This window comes from Castor canadensis, chromosome 14 (assembly GCF_047511655.1).
Source record: "Castor canadensis chromosome 14, mCasCan1.hap1v2, whole genome shotgun sequence".
Taxonomy (NCBI): domain Eukaryota; kingdom Metazoa; phylum Chordata; class Mammalia; order Rodentia; family Castoridae; genus Castor; species Castor canadensis.
This window is the reverse complement of record NC_133399.1, coordinates 84,376,252-84,389,888: the sequence shown is the minus strand read 5'-3', so window position 1 is coordinate 84,389,888 and position 13,637 is coordinate 84,376,252. Positions and strand designations below refer to the sequence as shown.

Here is a 13,637-nt window from a genome sequence, read left to right as displayed (position 1 = left end):
AGACTGAGATTAGGAGGATCACGTTTTGAGGACAGCACAGGCAAATAGGTCATGAGACCCCATCTCCAAATTAATCAGAACAAAATGGAGTGGAGGTGTGGCTCAAGCAGTAGAGCACCTGCCTTGGTTCAAACTCCAGTCTCACTAAAAAAGAAGCCAAATAGTTATAGGTCACTTCATAAATGATCTTCTGAGTATTATACAATTGTATTACCATTGGTATACATGGCACATTCTGCTTAGAACTCTTGTTGCTGTTATTGTCTGTTACATTAACATGACTGAGTTATAATTATGTGAATGAAAAGCTGTTACTCTAAAATCACTTTTAAAGTATTGAATCCTCAGTATTGAAGACTTGCTGAATACCTTTGTTGACTGTGCTGCTTCATTGCTTTTCACTTCTAGTGTTGATATACTTTTATGCACAAAATTCAAAAAATTAATTGGATTTGCAAAAATCACCTGTTGTCTTCACAAAGATATTTGCAGATTTGGGGCTGCAACAGCATATATACTAAAATTGGAATGATAAAGAGATTAACACGGCCCCTGTACAAAGATGACACTCAAATTCGTGACGGAGTCCATATTTTAAAAATTTGCAGATTAACTAAGAACACTACAGGCAAGCATTAGAATGAAGTGTATAAAATTAGCCTACTTTTTTGCAGCCAAACTTCATGTTATGTAAAATGGAATATCCATATCATCTATTTCTAAGTGAAATGTGAATTTAGAATATGCTCCTGTTCATAAAGACCCAAGGAAGCACTTTAAAATGTTTCAAATTAACTGTGATGGCACCACATATTAAGCTGGATTTCTTGAAATTTTTTTAGGTTTTGTTATGTGAAACACTATACTGGCCTATTTGCTATTCGTTCTTAATTTTTAATATTTTAACTGATACATAAAATCTGTGTTGTACTGAAATCAGAGTTAGCATATCTATCTTTTCAGACAATTGTCACTTCTTCAGGGTGAAAATGTTCAAAATCTTTCATTATTAGTAATATTAATGATGTCCTATTATGCAATGGACATCAGGACCACTTTTCCTATTTACCTATTCTTTATTTTCTCAGATTTTATTTCTGTTTTGGTGACTCTTTGTTTCTGCATTACAATTTTTAAATTAAAAAAATATCGGAGGTGCATATATTTTGTAGGCTCATGCAGTAATACTGACGTATTTTCTCTATACTATCTATTTAGCCTGAAACTCAGTGACCAGTGTAAGTTCCTTCTCTACCTCTGGGAACTCTAAGTATAAGAGTTTAATGCCTTTGATTGTCCTATTAACTACAGATAATTAAATGTTGTTTAAGTACTTGCTATAATAAAGTGATTTAGGCTTAGCAATTTAAATCATTCAAACCTTATTAAAATGGTAGTAAAAGTCCATTTATCTATTTTATAACTTCAGGGACTTTTGAGAAAAAAAATAATGCACTTGCTATACCCCTTAAAGAGACTTTGACTTTTTTTTCTGATTAATCTAAAATCAGCATAGAATAGCCTGACCTTTGTGTAAATTTCAAAACAACATTCATTATCTGATTATTTTTGTATTTCACACTAAACAGAAGGTGACATGTTTCAACTTATAGTGAAGAATAACACATGTGAATTTGTCAGATTGTTTCTTTTTATTGTGATTTTAAATGATACTGGTGCTATGTATTCTCAAAAATAATATTTTACCAAAAAGATCCCATGTATATATACACACATATATGTATGTTTCATTTTGTATGTATATTTACATATGTATTTTTTACATGTATTTTTTCTTTGGTGCTTTTGAACGTTCCTACAGTTTCTAAAAGTTTCATGTTGAGAATGACACTTCCAAAAATAGTGACATGGGAAAAAGATAATGGGCAGTGTGAGCTTGTATTAAGATATTTTGCCTTAATTTAAGGTACAAATTTCTCAATAGTAACATAGCAATTTTACCTTATAGAATGGGGATGTTATATTTAAAGCATATGAAGTGTTTTTCATAATTCATGTTATGTTGTAGATGATCAATAAATGATCATTTTCATTAATATTACTAATAATGAAGTAGTCAGTTAGCATAAAGATTTTGTAGCCAAATTATCTATCTACCACTTCTCAGATACTTACTCTTTTCATATCTGTTTACTTTCCTGAGCTACAGGTTCTTCTTCTATAACATGGAAATAATACTTTCCTCATAGTTAAATGTATGTATATATGTATGAATTTATATGTATGTATACTGAAAATGCTTAATAAAACTGAAAAAAAATCTTGCTTCCAATCTTTTGTCTGACAGTGGATTCAGTTCTCATGTATTAGATATGAATCAAGTAATCAAGAATGTTTTTTTGTAGAATAAAATTGGAAGAGAATCCAGAAAAAGATCTAAGAAATATGTAGACATTATAGACGTTGCCTAATATGTTATTTCTTTATGGTAAGAAGTTATAATACATAAATGTTTGCATTTTAATAGTTTTTACATGTACAATTCAATGTACAGTTTAATTATAATTATAACATCATTCAAACCATTATCACAATCTATCTCCAGAATATTTTCATTATCCCAAACTGAAACTCTATGCCCACTGAATAATCTCTACTCATTCTCTCTCTCCTCAGCCCTGGTAACCAACGTTCTACTTCATTATTTGACTGCCCTTTGTCCCTCATTTAAAAAGAAATATACAGTGTTAATCTTTTGTTTAGAGCTTATCGCACTTAGCATAATGTCCTCGAGTTTCATCCACGTGGTAACATGTTGGAATCTCCTTGCCTTTTAAGACTGAATAATATTTTATTTTGTATATATACGACATGTTTTTTATCCATCGGTGGACACTTGGGGTTGCTCTACTTTTTTGCCTTATGTGAATAATGCTTCTGAGAACATGGACCTAGAAATAACTTTCTCAAGTCCCCATTTATAATTTTTCATGAGTATATACTCAGAGGTGGACTAACTGCTTCATACGTTTAATTCTATACCTAAGTTTTTGAGGAGAGGCCAATACTTTTTCTACTATAACTACATCATTTTACATTGCTACCAGTAAAATACAAGGTTTCTAATTTCTCTACACCTTAAAAAATGTTTATTTTTATTTCTTCTTTTTTTTAAATAGCCACTTTAATTGGTGTGTGCTTGTACTGCATTGTGACTTCTGTTTGAATTTCTCTACTGAATAATGATGCTGATCATATTTTCATGCTCTTATTGACTATTTCCATATCTTACCTTCTTTGGAGAAATGATTGCTAAAAATCTTTGCTCATTTTTAAGTTGAGTAGTTTGGATTTGATTGCTTCTTTTTGAGTTATTGCAGTTTACATATTGGGATATAAATCACTTGTCAGAGATATCATTTGCAAATATTATTCCAATTCTGAGGACTGACTACACTTTAATTATGTCCTTTCATGCTATAATTTCAGAATATTTTAAATTGTAGTATTGAAAATATTTCAAACTGAAGACAAAAGATTTTTCCTATTTCATATTTCCTGTAATTTTTTTGGGGGGGTGGGTAGCTAGGCTTTGGACTCAGGGCTTTGCACTTGCAAAGCAGGTACTCTACTGCTTGGGCCACACCTCCAGTCCCTTTTTTGCTCTGGTTAATTTGGAAATGAGATTTTGTTAAGTATTTTCTCCTGTTGGCCTCAAACAGTGGTCCTCTTGATCTTAGCCTGCACAAGTAGCTAGGATTATAAGTGTGAGTTGCCAATGCCCAGATCATGCACAAACATTAAATTTTGTTATAGTTTAGTATTTTTCCTTTTACTACATGTATTTTGCCACAATAATGAAATAATTGCCAAAAACAATGTCATAAAGCTTTTCCCCAACTTTTCCCTTAAGAATTAAAGCTTTTATTCTCCCTTCTTATTTCTTTGATCCATTTTGAGTTAATTTTTGTTTATAGTGGAAAATGAGAATGCAGCTTCCTCTTAATTCATGTGAATATCCATTTCTCCCACAGTCATTTGGCAATAAAAATTGTCATTTTCCTATTGAATGATTCTGATGCCATTTGACTATGTACGCAAGAATTTAATTGCCACACTGCTTAGATTACTATAGCTTTGTGGTTAAGATTTAAAATCAGCAAGTATGAGTCTTCCAAATCTTATTCCCATGAAGTTTGTATTGCCTCTGTGGGGGTCCCTTGAGTTTCCATATGAATGCCCAATACTTTTATCCTAAAATGGCAGCCCAATGAAACTCCTGTATGCCAACTTCCATCTTTTAATATCAGTGTTTAGTGAACAAATAATTTAGTAATCAACTAAAATAAACTGAACCCAATTTATTTCATCAAATATTTTCATACAAAGAGCTAAATTTGACTTGGAATACCAAAATATATAAATGCTTCCTTCTACAGAATCCACAATTTAGTTAAAAGGTCACGGTAAGACAGATCTTGAGTTATTTTATGATCTCTCTCCTTTGTCTCAGCTTTTCTGCCAATATCAATGATGTTCACCTCCTATCTCCCGACTTTAAAGTCAAATATTTTCCCTTTACTTTTTCCCTGACTCCTCCACAGTATTTTGTTGGTTGGTAATTTTCCACAACCCATTTTAAAAATTATTTTCTGATTTTCCATTTATTAACAGTAGGCCACACTTAGTGATTTTATTGTTTTCTTTTCTCTTACATATTCCATGATACATGTCTTGTTGCTTACCCTGACATTTCCTCCCTGCTTTTCTTTTCCAGGTGTGAAGCAGAAATGCACATTCTCTTCTAATCCTAAAGTTGGAAGACTAAATCTAAAGCCAAAATCACTACATTGGAAAATGCTGATTGTGCTAAATTGAACCACTCCTTTAAAGTATTTTAGTCTCATTTCCTACCTGTGTTAGAGATTATCTTTATGTGTCATTAAGATACTAGTCATGACATAATTTATCTTAATTTCACACATGTTCAGTTTTTGGTTTCAGGGATTTTTTTTATTTTTTTAAATTCTGCATTGATTTGTAATTATTGCTTTACCAAATTGAAAATAATTTAATTTAAAAACCTTATTTAATGCTCCCAATTATGCATATACTATGACAGTCTAACTTTATCATCAAAAATATATACTTTTGCCACTTTATTGGAGTTGGATTATAAACCATCATATCTTTTATTAAGCCATCTAATAAATTAATACTTATTATTTCTGGGCTACTAATATTAGTTGTTAGTACTAGAAAATGTCTTTAGACTTAATGTGCCGTACATTGCTTTTACTCTCTCATTACAATTATTACTAAAAAAGGTGAGGGACAGATAGCAGGAAAGATGGCAGATTCCAAGTGGCTGGTGGATTACACATGGTGCAGGTGACCCAGGGGCTTCTCCTAACAGGCACTGGGACTGGGGGGACCCCTGCACTTATGTACTTGTGCAGTGCTCACAGGTGGGGGTTCCAATCAGGGACAGAGGATGAAGGAAGTCCAGGAAAATTGAAATGGCCATTATAACCCACACCACCTAGAGGAGGGAAAGGTAGGATTCTAAAAAGAGAAATCCCAGAGGATGTCAGTGGACTATGTCCCCTTCTCATTGGAGAAATTCTTTGCTTTACCTTCACTTTCTGTTTCCCCAATAAATCTTTGCTAAACTCACAAATTTCCTGCCTCTAAATTCTTTTTTCTGGAGGAGAAAAAAAAACCTATACACATAAGCAGTAACATCTTTTGGCACTCATCCAGGATATTGAGAGACTCCCCGGGACCACTATCTCAAGGTCAGTATACACCAAACCAAAAGGAGGAGGGAAATTGGAAAGTGGCCATTGATCATCAGACACGCCCAATATTTGCCAACTCAGGGAGATCCCCCAAGCCACAACTAGCTCGGCTAAATCTACAACGAGGTGACCCTTTTTCCCACTCTTTCCCAGAAATGATAAGGCCCATTGTCCTAGGAAGAAGTGGGACTCTTTCTTTTTTAGAGATTTGACAGAGGAGTCTGCTTCACACATTTGATCAATTAATATATTATTTGTGCCCTCTTCAAGTCCCCTTCCCATTCTGCACCCTACTTTTCAAGTGGCTTTCACCCCCAGAATGCTCAGACCTGTCCTTCACTTCTTTAACTCGACACTTGGCCATCATACCCCGACAGTACTCCACATGGCTGCAAGTACATACAGGACTTGGTGGCCTTGGGAAAGGGAGCAGTTCCTTTAGTGATAATTAGCCACCTCCTCCACACCTCCTCCAAGAGATAGAGGGAGGGACAGGACAGCCCATTTCTGGACCCTAAATCTACTCTTGAGCAGTGCACAGTTATCTGACATGCAAGACTATGAAGCCCATTATAAGGTAGACTTCAGGACTTACTCTAGGTCACCTAACCCTGATAACATCTTTAAGGCCCCGTTAACTTCTAAAGCCCTATTTGAAATAATGGCTTTTGGCAATTGGAAAGAACAAAGATATGGGGGATAAAAGAAAAAAAGAAGGAAGAACCTGAGCAGGACCACACTGGTAATGGAGACACAAATCTGAACAGGTCCCGGAAGAATCCTGCCTTTTGGTGACAAAAGCAGGGGTGAGAGTCAAAGGGGAAGATGTTCCCCTTATAAAAGGGGTCAGGACTTTTTCAGAGACATCCAATTAGGGAACCTTGACTCACATGTCCATTTTCTGTCTGCAGATGGGCAAGAGGTCCTCCAAGATCCTTGAAGGATGTTTCACCTGCCTGCTGAAACACTGGGAGGTGGGGGGTTAGAGAGGTTGGGGATGGGGGTGAGGGAGGACCTAGATCCCCAGAGCTTGAAGAAAAAGGCCCTGGTTTTTTATTGTATTGAAGTCTTACCAAAATGTCTGTTGGAAGACAACAAAACCTGGCCTGAAGGCACAGCATTAACTATGAAACTATTTACAATTAGATCTATTCTTCAGAAAGGAGGGTAACCAATAGATATTCCTTATGTCCAGCTTTTCTTCTACCTGAGGGATCACTCTGAATGGTGAGATGTAAATTCGACCCCCAGACTTTGACCATGCTCTGCTCCTATGCTCACTGTGATGCCTCCAGTAAAATGGAGACTTCTCCAAGGCATTTCCTAGAGAGAAGGACAACCTACCACTTGAGGGCGAACTGCTACCCCCAATGGCTGCCCCACCAATGGGGACAGGAATTTACACAGACCTGAGAAAGTTGGAGAATCAACCAGGCTTATGTCCCCTTGCTACCCTTGTCAGGGAAACAGATACACTCAAAGAAAGGAGTCTCATAGGTCTCATCTAGTAATATTTCCCATGAGAGCAATACCAGGGGTTGAATTTAGGCCTGAGTTTGTTCATACCCCTTTATCTCTTAGTGAACTAAAAGAAATAAAAAGAGACTTAGGGAGCTACATCAATAACCATAATCACTATGCCAGGCCTTCCAGCAACTTACCCAACTCTACGACATGGTCTGGAAGGATATTATGTTACTATTAGAATAGACTCTTACCTCCCTAGAGAAACAGAGGGTCCTCAATCAGGTGGTAAATACTTAGAACAATTATTACCTGTCCACCACTGAGACTCAGAAGACACAATGGGAGGTTCCCATAAGGAATCAAGCCATTCCCCTCCAGGATCCCAAATGGTATATGGAAGATGAGAACATAGATGGGAAAGAACTGAAAGACACAATCCAAAAGCATGCTAATGTAGAGCTGGGAACACAGGAGGAGATCATCCTAAAGGATAAATTCTTAACACAATCAGCCCTGGATATTTGTAGAAAATTCCAAAAACTGAATGCTGAAACAGGCAAGTCATTGGATGAAGTTGGTCCAGCTGGCTACCACTGTACTGTATTTTATAACAGGGACCTGGAAAATGAAAGGATAAAGGACAAACACCAGGAGGCACTGATCATGGCCTTGCAGCGATTTCTTCAGAAGCAGACTCTAACCTATGGGTCTGCTTACTGTGTGGACAGAAAAGCCATTTTAGGAAGGAGTGCTCCTGGAGGCAAAGGCCACCTTTAGGACCCTGCCCAAATGTAAGGGGAGCCACTGGAAAGTTCAAAGTCCTTGACACCAGACAGGATTGGGTTCACCACTTTCCAGGGAACAATGATGGGTCCTGGGGTCTCCTATTCAACTCCTGTAATCATGGTTAAAACAGAGGAGCCCCTGGTCATGTTCATGGCCATACAGTGAAAGAGCAGCTTCCCACTGGACTAAGGGGTTTGCTATTCAGTCATACCTTTCTCCCCAGACCCAGATCCTAAAATAAAGTAACCATTTGGAGCAGACCAGCCACTAGAGTTCTACTTCACTCAACCTCTTGCCCATACATGGGGAGATCTCCACTTGTTAAAGTCACTACTTTTTGATAGTTCTCAAGACACCAACCCAGCTTTTAGGGCAAGATCTATTATCCTAATTAATGATCCAGCTTTTGCCTCCTGGAGAATACTATTGCCTCCCCTTAATAGAATCTCAGGTGGATCTGTTTATATAGACAGATGATGGTGAGGACCTGAACAGCCATTCTGGCCACAGTACACCTCAAAGACTCCTCTGAATTCCCTCATCAAAAACAGTAACCACTGATACTGGAAGTCAGAGAGAGCCTGATTTCCATTATCAAGGGACTTAAAGAACAGGGGTTCCTGGTTGAATGCTCTAGCCCCTGTAACACTCCTATTTGGGGGTCTGAAAGGAGCCCAACAAATGGAGGCTGATCCAAGATTTCTAACTGATTAATGAGACAGTAGACTCTTTCCACTCTCTTAGCTCAGATACCTCCTGGTAATATCCATTATTCAGTTTTGAACCAGAGGGAAACTGTTGCATTCTTTTGCATTCCATTACACCCTGAAAGTCAATCCTTATTCACCTTTGAGGACCTAATCCAAAAAACAGGTCAAGTAATTTGGGCAGTTCTTTTCCAGGGGTTTAGAGATAGCCCCTACTTGTTTGGATTAGATCTAGCCAAGGACCTAGCAGAGTGGGCCTACCTGTAAACAATTCTGCTTCAATATATGGATGACCTCCTTCTTTGTGGGCCTTCTGAGGACACCACCTCTCAGATTACCAAGTTCCTTTTGAACTTCCTGGCAAATACAAAGTGTCCTGGATAAAGGCTCAATTGTGCCAGACACAGGTTACTTAACTTGGGACTAGTTTTAATGGAAGGAATGAGGACCTTGGGGAACGATAGGATGCAGCCAATTATAGCCTTCCCTCTTCCTAGGACCCTAAAACAGTTGAGAGTCTTTTTGGAGCTAACAGGCTATTACAGTATTTGGATCCTGGGCTATCAGACCTGGCTCTACCCCTATACAATGCTTTCCAGAAGGCTCAAAAGCACTCCCAGCCATTTATTAAATGGAATTGTGCTGCCACTTATGCTTTTCATCAATTAAAGAGGGCTCCTGCCCTGAGCCCACCCATGTAGGATACATTCCAACTATATGTCCTCAAGAAAAAAGGACAGGCCCTGGGAGTGGTAACACAGCTTCGAGGGCCTATCCCCCCATCAATAGGACAACTAACTAAAGAGTTAGATGAAATAGCTAAGGGATGCCCAGAATGTCTTCAGACAGTGGCTGCTCAAAAACTCATCTTGTGACAGTTTTCACTCCACATGATGTAGGGGGAATGCTAAACTCCAAGTGATGCTTATGGCTATCTGACAGGTGCCTCCTCAAATACCAGGATCTTTTACTAGAAGAATCTGAGAGCACCTTATGAACCTGCCAAAACCTCAACCCTTATTCCTTTCTGCCTGAGGGTGAACTTGAACACTCAAATGAGGAAGTATTAATGGAAATTTATGCTGCTAGATCTGATCAAACTGACCACTCCCTGAACAATCCTGACCTGCTGTTACATACAGATGGAAGTTCATTTGTCAAAGACATGTAGGATTCACCAATAATGTCAGATTTTGGCACAATTCAGTCAGGTCCCCTATCTACAAACACTAGTGCTCAGTTTGCTGAACTGTTAGCTCTTACAAAGACCTTGCACTTATCAAAAGGGAAAAGGGTCAATATCTACATAGACTCCAAATATGCCTTCCTTATCCTTCATGCCCATGCAACTATTTGGAAGGCACAGATAATGTTAACCACTGCAGGGTCCCTTGTTAAGTATTACAGGAGATCCTTGCCCTCCTGGATGCTGTTTTACTGCCCAAGCAAATGTCAGTAATTTATTGTCTTGGTCATCAGAAGGGAGATGATACTATAGCCAGGGGAAATCAAGCTGCTGATGAAGCTGCAAAAAAGACAGCCATGAGGGAGTTCCCAGCTGGTCCTCTTCTGTGGGAGGAATTCCTGATTCCCCCAAGGAAGCCTCATTACCAGTCAGAGGAAGCCCAATAGGTCTCAATCTAAGGTAGCCATCCAGATCATAGAGACTGGTGGATCTCCCTCAAAGGTAGTCTATGGCTTTGCAGCTCTTCAGTGGAAAGTTTTAAAATCATTTCATCAACTCTACCATCTAAGATTAGAAAATACCCTAATCTTAATGAGGAAAGTGTTCAAGGGAGTTAGGGCTCAAGGACATGGTTCAACAAGGATATGAAAAATTTGGAGGCTACTTAAAAAGCTAAACATTGATCTACCATATGATCCAGCAATACTACTCTTGGGGATATACCCAAAAGACTGTGACACTGGTTACTCCAGAGGCACCTGCACACCCATGTTTATTGCAGCACTATTCACAATAGCCAAGTTATGGAAACAGCTGAGATGCCCCACTACTGACGAATGGATTAAGAAAATGTGGTATTTATACATAATGGAATTTTATGCAGCCATGAAGAAGAATGAAATGTTATCATTTGCTGATAAATGGATGGAATTGGAGAACATCATTCTGACTGAGGTTAGCCTGGCCCAAAAGACCAAAAATCATATGTTCTCCCTCATATGCGGACATTAGATCAAGGGCAAACACAACAAGGGGATTGGACTTTGATCACATGATAAAGCGAGAGCACACAAGGGAGGTATGGGGATAGGTAAGACACCAAAAAACTAGGTAGCATTTATTGCCCTCAACGCAGAGAAACTGAAGCAGATACTTTAAAGCAACTGAGGCCAATAGGAGAAGGTGACCAGAAACTAGAGAAAAGGTTAGATCAAGAAGAATTAACCTAGAAGTTCACACACATGCACAGGAAATCAATGCGAGTCAACTCCCTGTATAGCTATCCTTACCTCAACTAGCAAAAACCCTTGGTCCTTCCTATTATTTCTTAATCTCTCTCTTCAACAAAATTAGAGATAAGGGCAAAATAGTTTCTGCCAGGTATCGAGGGGGTGTGGGGGAGAACAAGGGGGCAGGGAGTAAGAGAGAGAGAGGGGAAGGGGGGAAGAAATGACCCAAACATTGTATGCACATATGAATAAAAAAACAAAACAAAACAAGGATATGAAATACATCAAAGAACAAATCCTAATAATGAGCACCTCAAGGCCCCTGTGACACAGAGGCAAGGGACTTACCCTGGTGAGGACTGCCAGTTTGGACTTTACTCTCATGAGGGCCTAATTTGAAACCGTTGCTTGTGCAACAATTATGGGATGGGTAGAGGCCTTCACTTGCAAAACTGAAAAGGCTAGAGAAGTAATCAGAATCCTAGTAACTAAAATAATTCCCTGAGTCAACCTCCCTAAAAGTCTCCAGAGTGATAATGGCCTTGCTTTTAAAGCTGAAGTGATGCAGGGGCTCTTACAAAACATGGGGATAGATTATCATCTCCACTGTGCTCGGTGGATGTAATTGGTAAGGTAGAAAAGGTCAATGATCTCTTAAAGAGACAACTAACCAAAGTCATCCAAGAAACCCAGTCCCCATGTCCCAAACTTCTGCCCATTTCACCCCTCAGGCTTAGAAGTACCACCTGGGAAGCAGGGCTTGACTTTGCTTCAATCTCTATTTGTCAGGGCACTTCTTACCAATGATCTCCTTCTCAATCTAGAGATGGCTCAATTGGTGTTCCATGTTGCCCAACATGCAAAATTCCAGCAATTTTTTTCTAAACTGAGACAGGGAATCCCCAGGGAACAAATAAATGGACCCCCTCTCTTTTGCCTGAGGGACCTAGTTAGTATTGATTAAATCTCCAGACCCAGTCAAAACTTAAATACGCCCCCTCCTTGGGAAGACCCATTCCCAGTCATCTTATCCACTCTAACAACAGTGTGGGTGGCAGGACTAGACTTCTTGATTCACCATTCGAGGATAAAGCACTGGAACCCTCTGATGAAGGATATCCCATTGCCGTTGGACCAGCTGACGCCAAACCTAACAGATCCAGATGACACTTTTTCCTGTTAATCTACCAAGAGACTCAAGCTACTCTTCAAGAAGCAGACTCCTACTTCTCCAGATAAGTGATGCCCAAACTTGTTAGGGCTTTATTGTCTTTAGAACAGTCATAATAATTATCTTTAGTGTGGGACTATGTAGCCCCCTCCAACTGAACTATTCCCCAAAAAAGTCTTCTTTTGCTTCTCTTTCTATTCTATATCTGCTCTATTTTGGAGTCTCTTCTACATCTGAACCTTCAACAAGCTCCTCTTCAAAAAGGCTGCACCCAATTCAGTTAAGTAGCTATGTTCCTTACATTCCTTCCTCTTTTTCTCTCAAGCCCTAACCAGAAAGAACTTTCCTCTTAAAAAACTATTGGGTCTGCTATGAATGGCCCAATGTTGGCAAAATTCTTGAGTAGCTTTTCACCAATTTCACTGGCCCTTTCACAGCTTGTTCACTCCCCCTTATGAGGATGCCTTTTAATTTTTTTTTCTGTGCCCTAGACAACACTTCTTCCTTCACTTACATGAATACCTCAGGAGTAGTGGAGGAATGCAACAAACAAATTTTTAGAACAAGCAAAGTGGATGAAAGAACAGTCCCTGTATTCTCAGATGACTAGCCAGGTATGGGCCCAGATTTGGTCTTGTTTACCACCTGTTACTTGGTTCCTTCCTTTTTTGGGTTCCATAGTCACCATATTGTCATTACTTATCTTTGGATCCTGTCTCTTTAACCTGCTAGTAAAGCTTGTTTCCTCTTATTTAGAATCCATCAAACTTCAAATGATTGTACATGCAGAGGCCCAGTTCCACTGACGCCATCTGGATTGGCCTAAATCCCCCTTGGAAGAACCCTGTCTGGCCAACTAACTCTTACACTGACACAGCAGGAAGAAGTCAGAGCAGTTATCACCCCTGATCCCTAACAGTAGTAGGGTTCCATCTGAGAGCGGGTAATGAGAGACAGATAGTAGGATATAGACTGTTAGGGAAAGATGGTGGATTTCATGCAGCTGGATTCCAAGTGGAGCTGATATCATAGGGGCTTCTTTGTCCAAATATGCCCTGGGAGAGGGGGCACCCCTTTATTTCCATACTTGTTCAGTGCTCACAGGCACAGGATTTAATCATGGGCAGGGAAAGACTACATGGACAAAGGGTGATGGAAGCCTGGGCAAACTGAAATGGAAGGTATAATATACACCACCTAGAGGAGGGGAAAAGGAGGGCCTTACAAAGGGAAATCCCAGAGGACATCAGCAGACTACTCATTTCCAGGTCCTCTTCCCTTTGGAGAAGTTCCTTGCTTTACTTTCATTTCCTGTTTCCCCAATAAATC

At 39.0% G+C, this 13,637-nt stretch overlaps 1 pseudogene; it reads left to right on the top strand.

Annotated features, from left to right (window-relative positions):
• The first annotated feature begins 497 nt into the window (after positions 1 to 497).
• On the top strand, positions 498 to 597 carry LOC141417043 (U6 spliceosomal RNA; annotated as a pseudogene).
• Positions 598 to 13,637: the final 13,040 nt, after the last annotated feature.